This window comes from Lynx rufus, unplaced genomic scaffold (genome assembly GCF_022079265.1).
Source record: "Lynx rufus isolate CCGP_SWC_20201006 ecotype Redwood Valley unplaced genomic scaffold, mLynRuf1.p SCAF_7, whole genome shotgun sequence".
NCBI classification, from domain to species: domain Eukaryota; kingdom Metazoa; phylum Chordata; class Mammalia; order Carnivora; family Felidae; genus Lynx; species Lynx rufus.
In genome coordinates, this window is record NW_025814889.1 from 20,646,310 (window position 1) to 20,657,294 (window position 10,985).

The window sequence follows — 10,985 nt, forward strand, 5'->3', positions numbered from 1 at the left end:
GTCCACGATCGTGGAGAAGATGGAATGAACTTACCATACAAAGCAAGTAAGTAGATTTGGTCAGTAGAGAAACCCTCAGGAGCAAGGCACTTATTCGTGCTGTTGCTGGCAATGTTGGATGTTGGTAACTCCAGCTTTATCATTCCTCAAGAATTTCCCTTGGCCAAAGAAAGAGGTTTTACCCAAGGTTCCGGCCTCTCCCCATGGATGGTCCTCATCAGATGATGACTTAAGTGGAGATACAAAAGCCCGGCACCCGTGCCTTGATTTGGGATATTCTGGGAAGGCTTCCTCAGCTCCAGAGTTCCCCATGGGATTCTGAAACTGTGTCTCATTTCAATTCTGCCCTCTGCTCAATCTCACTCCCCTTGTTCCCTCAGAGGTGTCTTTCCATAGAGCAATCTTCAAAAATCTCTTACACCCAAATCTCAGGATCCATTTCCCTAGGAACTTGATCTGTGTCAACTTGCTCAATGAATCCAAGTTTGTATTAAAATAGATAACGAAGCAGCCCTCTTGGTGCGGTGGGCAGTGCGTCAGTCTCATAAAATAGATAACCATCTCTGGGAACGCAAACTGGTGCAGCCACTCTGGAAAACAGTATGGAGGTTCCTCAAAAAGTAAAAAATAGAAGTAACCTATGATCCAGCAATTGCACTACTAGGTATTTAAACAAAGGATACAATGGGGCGCCTGGGTGGCGCAGTCGGTTAAGCGTCCGACTTCAGCCAGGTCACGATCTCGCGGTCCGTGAGTTCGAGCCCCGCGTCGGGCTCTGGGCTGATGGCTCAGAGCCTGGAGCCTGTTTCCGATTCTGTGTCTCCCTCTCTCTCTGCCCCTCCCCCGTTCATGCTCTGTCTCTCTCTGTCCTAAAAAAATAAATAAACGTTGAAAATAAATAAATAAATAAACAAACAAAGGATACAAAAATACAGATTCCAAGGGGTACCTGCACCCTGATGTTTACAGCAGCATTTTCAACAATAACAAAACTCTGGAAAGAGCCCAGATATCCATTGACTGATGAATGGATCAAGATGTGATACACACACACACACACACACACACACACACTGAAATATTACTCAGCCATCAAAAAGAATGAAATCTTGCCATCTGCAATGACATGGATGGAGCTAGAGTGTATTATGCTAAGTGAAATAAGTTAGCCAGAGAAAGACAAATACCATATGATTTCACTCATATGTGGAATTTAAGAAACAAAACAGATGACCATACGGGAAGGGGGAAAAAAAAGGACAGAGAGAGAGGGAAACAAACCATGAGAGACTCTTAATGATGGAGAACAAACTGAGGGTTGATGGAGGGAGGTGGGTGGGGGCTGGGCTAGATGGGTGATGGGTATTAAGGAGGGCACTTGTTATGATAAGCACTGAATGTTGTATGTAAATGATGAATCACTGAATCCTACTCCTGAAACCAATACTGCACTGTATTTTAACTAGAATTTAAATAAAATTTTAAATAAAAATAAAATAAAATAAGATACCAAACCATCTCTACCAGATAATTCCAAAGTTTTGTTTTCCACCAAATACAGCCATGTTTAAGGGTTCCTATAATTTTCTATCCTCTGCCCCCCCCCCCCCCCGCCCCAGCAATTCTTGCAAGTGTTAGGCTAAAATGTTTGCCAGTCTGGTGCCTGTGTAACGGTAATTCATTCCAAATGTAATTTACAGTCTCCTGATTACTAATGAAATAATCTCTTCAGATGTTTATTGGCCACTTGACTTTCCTGTTCATATCCATTAACTGTTTTTCTATTAGGTATTTCTCTTCTTCTTTTTAAATCTACATATGACTTTTAATCTACATATGATTCCAATGTTGGTTTTATGAATTGTAACTCTTGGCTTGCCATTTTGCTCTTTCAATAACGTCTTTTGAGGGGTGCCAGGGTAGCTCCGTCGGTTGACCATCTGACTCTTGACTTCAGCTCAGATCATGATCTCACAGTTGTGAGAGGGAGCCCCACGTAGGGCCCTACAATGAGCATGGAGCCTGCTTAAGATTCTCTCTCCTTCACCCTCTCCCTCTGCTCCTCCCCCACTCGCACTCCTTCTCTCTCTCTCCCTCTCGCTCGCTTGCTAAAAAAAATAAATAATAATGTGTTTTGATAAACATAAGTTCTTAATTTTTTTTTTAATTTTTGAGAGGAAGGGGAGAACCTCTCCCTTCCCAGCAGAGAGACAGAGAGAGAGAGAGAGAGAGAGAGAGAGTCCTCTTAATGTTGATGTAATCCAATTTATCAATCTTTGGGGCACTTGGCTGGCTCAGTCAGTGAGCATGTGACTCTTGATCTCAGGGTTGTGAGTTCAAGTCCCACGTTGGATGTGGAGATTACTTAAAAATAAAATCTTTTTAAAAAATCTATCAATCTTTACTTTTGTGATGAGTTGGGGGTCTTTGGGGGAGGGTGTCTTATTTAAGAAAGTCCCTATCATGAGGCCACAAGATTTTTATCTGCATTATCTTCTAAAAACATAACTGCTTTATTTTTCATATTTAAGTCTATGATTCATCTGGAATTAATTTTTGTGTGAAGCGTGAAGTAGGAATACAATTTCGTTCTTTCTACATAGATAACCAATTGTCCCCATACCATATATTGAAAATTCAGGCCTTTCTCCACTGTTCTGCAGGGCCACCCTATATTTTTTAATAGTCTCACTTTTTTAGAACAGGTTTAGATTTACAGAAAAAATTGAGACCATCGTGCAAAGTACTCATGCACCCCACATCTAGTTTCTCCTATTGTTAACATCTTACGTTAATATAGTACATTCGTTATCATAAACCATTATCAACACATTATTATCCAGAGTCCATAGCTTCTTCATATTTCCTTAGATTTTACCTAATGACCTTTTCCATCCAGGATTCTATCTAGGATACTACATTACATTTACTTGTCTCCTTAGATTCCTCTTGGCTGTAATAATTTCTGACGTTCCTTGCTCTTGAGGATTTTGAGTTTTGAGGAGGACCAGGCAAGTATTCTACAACATGAGCCTCTGCTGAACTTTGTCTAATGTGTTCATCATGAGTAGACTGGGATTATGGGTTGGGAGAAGGAAGACCACAGAGGCGAAGTGCCATCATATCAAGGGACCATACTACCAACATGACTTCTCTCTATTGATGTTGTCCTTGATCACCTGGCTGAGGTAGTGTTTGTCAGTAAAGTTGCCCTTTCCTTGCTCTCTCCATCCCTTTCCGTACTGTACTCTTTAGAAGAAAATCACTATGCACAGCACACACTTAAGGAGCGGGGAATTATGCTCCCCCTTTCCTGCGGAGCCACCTTCTTAAAAAATTAAATATCCTTGGGGCACCTGGCTGGTTCAGTTGGTGGAGCGTGTGACTCTTGATCTCCAGGTTGTAAGTTCGAGCCCCACACTGGGTGCAGAGATGACTTAAAATAAAATCTTCAAAAAATTGTTTAAATGTCTTTAAGTATGGTTCTGGGTTTTCAATCATTGCCATTGGCTTTACGTATCTATCCCTGCATCGATACTCTACTGTCTTATATACTTCATAGGAGGGGGAACACAACCCCTCAAAATAATTTAAAAAAATTTTTTAATTATGGTTAAAATATACAGAACACAAAACTTAACATCTTTATCATGTTAAGTGTATTAAGGACATTCCCATTGTCGTACTGGCAGTCTCCAAAACTCTTTTCATCTCGCAAAACTAAAACTCTATACCCACACTTGAGCCACTATGACCATGGGTGTACAAATACTTCTCTTTTCAAACCTTTTGGTTATGCATCAAGAAGTAGAATTGCCAGACCTTATGGTAATTCTGATTTTTTGAGGAACCACCACACCGTTTGCCATAGTGACCGTATCACCTTCCATTCCCACCAGCAACGCACACGGATTCCAATTTCTCCATGTCCTCCCCCACACTTGTTATTTGTTTACAGCTTGTAGTTATTATTCTGGTGTTTTTTAACGGTAGCCATCCTAATGTAGGTGACGTGATATCTCCCTGTGGTTTGGATTTGCATTTCTCTAATGATTACTGATGTGGAGCTTCTTTTCATGGACTTACTGGCCATTTGTATATCTTCTTTTTTTTTATGTTTATTTAATTTTTTTAATGTTTTGTTTATTTTTGAGAGTGACAGACAGAGCGTGAGTGGGGGAGGGGCAGAGAGAGGGGGAGACACAGAATCCAAAGCAGGCTGCAGGCTCTGAGCTGTCAGCACAGAGCCCCATGCGGGACTTGAACTCACGAACCGTGAGATCATGACCTGAGCCGAAGTCAGACGCTCAACCGACTGAGGCACCCAGGTGCCCTATTTGTAGATCTTCTTTACAGAAATGTCTACTTGACTGCTTTGTCCACTTTTGAGTTGTTTGCTTTTTATTGTTGAGTTGTAGAAGTTCTTTATATATTCCAGATATTAACCCTTTAACAGATACACTATTTACAAATATTTTCTCCCATTCCATGGGCTGCCTTTTCACTCAATTGATAGTGTCATTCATTTGCCAGAAGTTTTTAATTCTGATGTAGTCCATTTTATCTACTTGTAAATTGTTGCCTGTGCTTTCGTTGTCATATCCAAGAAACCACGGCCAAATTCAAGGTCATGAAGATTTCCCCCTATGTTTTCTTCTAAGAGTTTTATAATTTTAGATCTTACATGTAGGTATTTGATCCACTTTGAGTTGATTTTCGTATATGATGTAAGGGAAGGACCCAACTTTATTCTTTGCATGTGGAAATCCAGTTTTCTCCACAACATTTGTTAAAAAGACTGTCCTTTCTCCCTTGAATGGTCTGTGAACTCCTGTTGAAAATCATTTGATCGTGTACACAAAGGTTTATGTATGAGCTCCCTAAACTCCTCAGTGTTAGTTTTAAGAGAGAAAAGTAGAATTCAAAATTATATACATAGTATGAGTTCAGGTATTATTTTATATTATAAACATGTTATTTAACAAATAAGAGAATACAAGCTTATTACAGATAATTTGGACAGTAAAGTATAAAAAAGAAAAATCACTAATAATCTTCTTTTGGTGTATTTCATTCACCATCAAGAAATATTTAGAGATCACCTATGTAGGTAATTTAGTCTCATTACAAAATTAGCATCATGCTTTTTGGACAGTTTCTGTATCTAACTTTTTATACCTGATTCTATATTTTAACATTGTCCAAAGGCCTTTTTCCTGAAAAATATTATATAAATGGCTATATAGTATTCTAATGTCTAAATGATATACCATAATTTATTTCACTACTTCCATAAGTATTGCATGTTTTATCTTATTTATGATTTCTATTAGATAGTATATAGTAAATATCACATAGTAAATTCTACACGTATTTATTATTATAACCTTATACATACACTACTTTGATAACAATGAAGAATTTTCTTTGAAGAAAGAAAGTAAAATTTTTGCTCTGGATTCTTACATGCTGACCCTTTCTGCGAAGCCTCTCCTTAGTGGTATTAAAAACTGAACTTTCAGGGGCGCCTGGGTGGCGCAGTCGGTTAAGCGTCCGACTTCAGCCAGGTCACGATCTCGCGGTCCGTGAGTTCGAGCCCCGCGTCGGGCTCTGGGCTGATGGCTCGGAGCCTGGAGCCTGTTTCTGATTCTGTGTCTCCCTCTCTCTCTGCCCCTCCCCCGTTCATGCTCTGTCTCTCTCTGTCCCAAAAATAAATAAACGTTGAAAACAAAAAACTGAACTTTCCACAGCTTTAAACATGGCTTTTTTTTCCCCACACAAATTAGATTTTCCTTTATAGTTATTTATAGTTTCCAAATAACAGGATGACTATGTGTTTTCCTCCAACAGAGGCCTCTGGATCCTTGAGATTTTAGAATAAATTATTTTGAAAACTACTGCGTCATCTTCTTTCTGCACTTTTAATCTCAAATCTCATTTTGGTTTTAAAATTTATTGTTTTTCAAATTTTTATTTTCTTTTTTTAATTTGTTTTCAAAAGTAAAATTTTGATTAACATAAATGTCATAGTAATTTCTAGGTTATTATTGTTTCATATTTTTAAAGATTTTATTTTTATGTAATCTCTATACCCAACATGGGGTTCGAATTTACAATCCCAAGGTCAAGAGTCCCACCATGCTCCCCACCCCCTTACCACCCCCCCCCCCGACTGAGCCAGCCAGGTGCCCCATGTTTCATGCTTTTAAATAGGTGGGGGTAGGAGCCGTTTTTATTTGCTTACAGACAAAACTCAAAACTTCAAATAGATAGTAAATTTCCCATATTTTCCGCCTTAATAGCACAAATTTATTCTTACCAAGTTTATCGTAGATCAAAAGTGAGCAGGCATGGAAAACTGATTTTCAATTTCTATTATTTCTCCTGATCTTCACGTGTAAGTACTCATCTGATAGCGTTTGGTAGTAAATTTATTTTCGACTCCCGATCTAAGACAACGTAAAATGCTCATTGCAACCTGAGAATCTGTATGTTTGCAATTTAAGTTATAGTTTGGTGACTGGGAGGAGAACAAGGGGGGAGTCTCTGGGATGTTAATAATATTCTATTTATTAATCAAGACGTAGGTTACAAAGAGTTTCCTTTAAAATTATATTTTAAGAGTTTTCTTAAGGTATATGAGTCTAAATTTTTAATGACTTTCTGCGGCTGATAAAATTAACATTCTTTTAACAGGAAAGGGAAAGTGTTCTTTTTAATTGATTTATTTAAATAATCGCTACACCGAAGGTGGGGCTTGAATTCACAACCCTGAGCTCAAGAGTTGCAAGCTCCTTCCACTGAGCCAGCCAGGTGCCCCGCCCCGATACAATTAACATTCTTAGTTATTTAAAAGGTTTCAACTTCTTAAACTATTTTCTAGCTAAACGTATTATAGTTTATCCTACCACCAGTTTATTCCTGCTCCGCCGGCTATAGCTAGAAGTTGAATTTTTTAGGCCTCAAGCCCAGCAAAATTCCGAGAAATAAAATTAAAAATCATGTTGGCATTACTCATTATGATGTATCATGTATGCAGAAATAAGGCATTCGTGTTCCTTTGGCAGTTTAAAAGTTTTTCCCCCCCAAACCTTGTAGCGTATGACATCAGACGCAGGTGTTAGAAATGAAAACAGAGACATAGTACCCATGTGGCTTCCTCCTGACCTCCATTATTTAAAGAAATGCGGTGATATAAAAAATATTTTAAATTATTATTTATTACAAGTTACCTGAATCTCACCTTCTCTAATAAGTTTGTAAGCCACAGCACCTATGTTCACCTTTTACTGCATTACTTTAGTGAGTTTTTCTCATACTTTATACATGAAGTTTAAGGATACAACTGTTTGATAACAATATTAGGAACATATTTACATATTCAGATGCTCGACATAGACTGTTAAAGGCTCCTCAGTCTTCAATTAATGATCTGAATGATCTCGACACATTTCTGGGCTTTGTTGGTATCACAGAACCAAGACACTGAAAACCAAGTAACGCTCCCCAGAAGTAGCATGAATTGCAACATCTATAAGTAGTACACACTGAAATTTTACAAAGCCAATTTCCCATAAATATTTAAGCGATTTTTCTAAAAGGCTTCCCACCTGTCTTCTCTGTATGCAACAGCGAGTACAAGGAAATGCACTAAGCACTTGCCTACATAATAAAATCAACTACTTACATTAGAGGGCAGTTTTGCACTCCTTGCCCCGCCTCCATTCTCATTTAATCCCTCCTCTTTACTTTCTGGCCTCTAAATCCTATTAATCCCCGAAATAGGATGAGATTGAACATACTGAAAAAATTTTAGGATCAAATTTAAAACTGCCGCCTAGGCACCTGTCCAGGGCCAACCGTGGTGCTATCTCCCCAAAGTGTCCCGAAATCGGGGTCTGTATGGGTATATCCCAAAGGCCAAACATCAGTCCAAGAATCCTTAGGCTCTCCATTAGCCCCCATGCTTGAATCTATTCTTTCTATCTTTCTTCCCTATTTTGCCTGGGCTAGTCCAGCCTGTCTTTGTTTCTAATCTGGCCTTCTCCAAGGAAATGCTATCAAACTGTTTCCCAAAGATCCATTTCACATTAAGATTTCATGTTCCTACCCAGTTTTCATTTCAATAAAACGAAGCAGCACAATGAATGTGCAATTTAACAATGCCCTTTAGTATTCCATGAATGTTCGACGGGTTTCTTTTTTCCTTCATGAACTCTGGAACAAAATGTTAATGAAACGTCATAAAAATTCATTAAAAATATCACCTTTGGTTTTAAATTAACTAATTAATCAAGGAGCTCTAGGTCAGAAGGAGAAGTATAGTACAACAGTGAGGAGCATGGGCTCTGGAGCCTTACTGCCTGGGTTCAAATCTGTACCACGCTAGTGACTAACTGCAGATTCAGGCAAATCGGCCCGCTGCACCCTGCTTCCGGTAGCTCATCTGTACAGTGGCACCAGTAGGACCTACCTGGAAGGGTTGTTGTAAGGATCGCACTTTCTTCCATGAAAGCACTCAGAGCAGTGACTGGCCAGGACTGAACACTCACTAAATGTGAGCCCTAATTAACATGTACACCTGAAAATACAAAGAAAAGCGTAACTATTCATTTGCGGGAATAAAACATCCCTTTTCTCCAGAACCATCCTTCACATTTCTGTAATCTAGACCCAAGACAATAATTATGAAGAAACTATGATTACTTCTGAAAGGCAGCATATATTTAGAGAATGAAGTACAAGGTAACTATTTTCAGAGGACTTTGCATTTTGTGAACTACATCGTACATGCTTATCGAAGCAAAATATGTTAGTTTCACTTTGAATCTTTCTCATAATTTTTTTTTAAGTTTAACACAGTCACACAGCTGTTAAAAGACAAAAACAAAAGCGGGTTTGCTCCCTTTCCGAATAGATGGGAAATGTGGCAGGTCCTTTCCATCCTCTATAAAATTCTGGCCCTTGAGTATAAAAAGTGAAATGTAATACATAAATGCGCCTACGATCGAGCCCCCTCAAAGGCTTTAGAACAAACATTTCTGAATTCACCAGTACCAGGAAGAGTCAACGTTGAAGTTATTACACGGGAGTTTATGCTTTACGCGGACGGAGAAGAGACCAACGTTGCACGCACGATTCAACATTAGTGTTAAAAACCGTGAAGAGTTTTAAATCAATGTGCAGCTTGAACTTGGCACCTTTTAAATACATACATGCACGCGACCTCTGACATTTCAGGGGTCCTGAAGCAGAACGAGAGCAGCTCGGGCCGCGCTCCCGCCGCCGGGGCCTCCGGGGCCGCTCGGAGCTGCGGAGGCGGGTTCGAGCCCCGGACGCGGCCGCGCGCGCGCGGCTGAGGGGCCCGCCCGGGCGCTGCGCGCTCTCGGCGCTCGCCGCCAGAGTCTGTCGGTCCGCTCGGAGCCCGCGGGAGCCTGGCGAGGCAGGGAAGGGACTTGTGCGGCCTGAGCTTCAGGAAAGAGCGAGGAGGACGAGGGCTCCTTTGGGCACCCAGCGGCCTGAGTTTGGGAACTGGGAGATCGCAAGTGAAAGTAGGCGCGGGCTTTAAGGCGCTGGACCCTCCCCCCGACCCCGGGGAACGGCAGGAAGAGCCCACCTGCCCGTCTCCAGCAGGGGACGGCTGGGGGAGGGGCCGCCAGCGCTCCCGGAAGCTGAAGAGCCGCACGCAGGGTGGGCGGCGAAGTGAGTTGGGCGGTTTCTTTTCCCTCGACCCCCGGATATCCACCTCCGAGTCGTCTGTAGGTCTGAATTCCAAGAATTGTGCAAAAGTACCGGCGACAAACCCGCAAAAGACGGGGCCGTCCCTGGGTGGGCTCGAACCACCAACCTTTCGGTTAACAGCCGAACGCGCTAACCGATTGCGCCACAGAGACTCCGGTGCCACTCGGTGCGCCAGCTATAGCTTCTATGGGGAAGTGTAAAGGCAATGCGCGACTGCTCTCTTCTCTGCTGTTTCCCGATTCGTATTATTAAAATCAGAATCTTTCACTCAGTATATCTACGTCTCTTCATTTTATTTTCAGCCTTTAAAGCATATTGGGAAGTTATAAAATACAGCAAGATCGAGCAGAATTTCAGATTGCAGCGTGAATTAAAATACCGTCGTTTTGTTTTGTTTTGTTTTGTTTTTCCCCCAGCTCCCGTTTGGAACGTTCTGTTTCAAGAAGATAACTATTTCTGATGTTTCCTTTTTATAGGGAAATAAAAAATTTAATCTTGTGAGCTGAGAAACTTGCCTTTTGTTTCAAACTCTTTGTCCAGTGTTTTGTTCGCTAATCCTCATGATTTACTTGTGTGGCATTCATAAGGTTATCTGAATTGTATTTATTTGCCTTCTTTATTTTTATTTTCCAGGTATTATTAAGTGCATATAGGCAATCCCCATTTGCTTGTCACGTACTGGCCTGCTTGCAATTATCTGTCACTGACATGTTTTTATTGGAAAAGAGCTCTAGGAAAAAGCTACATACAGTAACATTCATTAGTCCTGTGCATTCTAGTTCATTGCTAAATCGCCTTTCATGCTCCCTAAGATGTAGCCTAAATACGCACATTTGAGCCATGCCACTTGAAACACACGTCTCGCAGGATATTTATAGCCCAATTGAGGAAAAAGAAGTTAAGAAAAGAAGAATGATTTCTAACTCCTAAAAATCCCTAGCTGTTGACAAAAATCTCTGTAGATGCTCTCTCTGAAAATGTTCCCCTTTGTGTGACTATTTCCAGATGCCCGTTGAGGTACTCTTCAAAACGCTCAACACTCTTTTTTGCCTCTTCTCTCCTCAAATAACTGCTCGTTTCCACTTGACAACTCTATATTTGAATTTTGAACAGTCACTACATTGCTTTGTCCAGAATGCCTGGAGAAAGAATTCGTTTTGTGATTTATAGAGGTTGTGGCTACATCCTCAGTCCAATCAACATTTGGAGTTCCTGTGGCTTGATAAGGCAATTTAAATTGGCTT

At 40.5% G+C, this 10,985-nt stretch overlaps 1 non-coding gene across 1 annotated transcript; it reads right to left on the reverse strand.

Annotated features, from left to right (window-relative positions):
• Positions 1 to 9,819: 9,819 nt before the first annotated feature.
• Positions 9,820 to 9,893, reverse strand: TRNAN-GUU (transfer RNA asparagine (anticodon GUU)). Its single transcript has one exon. It is a non-coding gene; the product is annotated as a tRNA-Asn (tRNA).
• Positions 9,894 to 10,985: the final 1,092 nt, after the last annotated feature.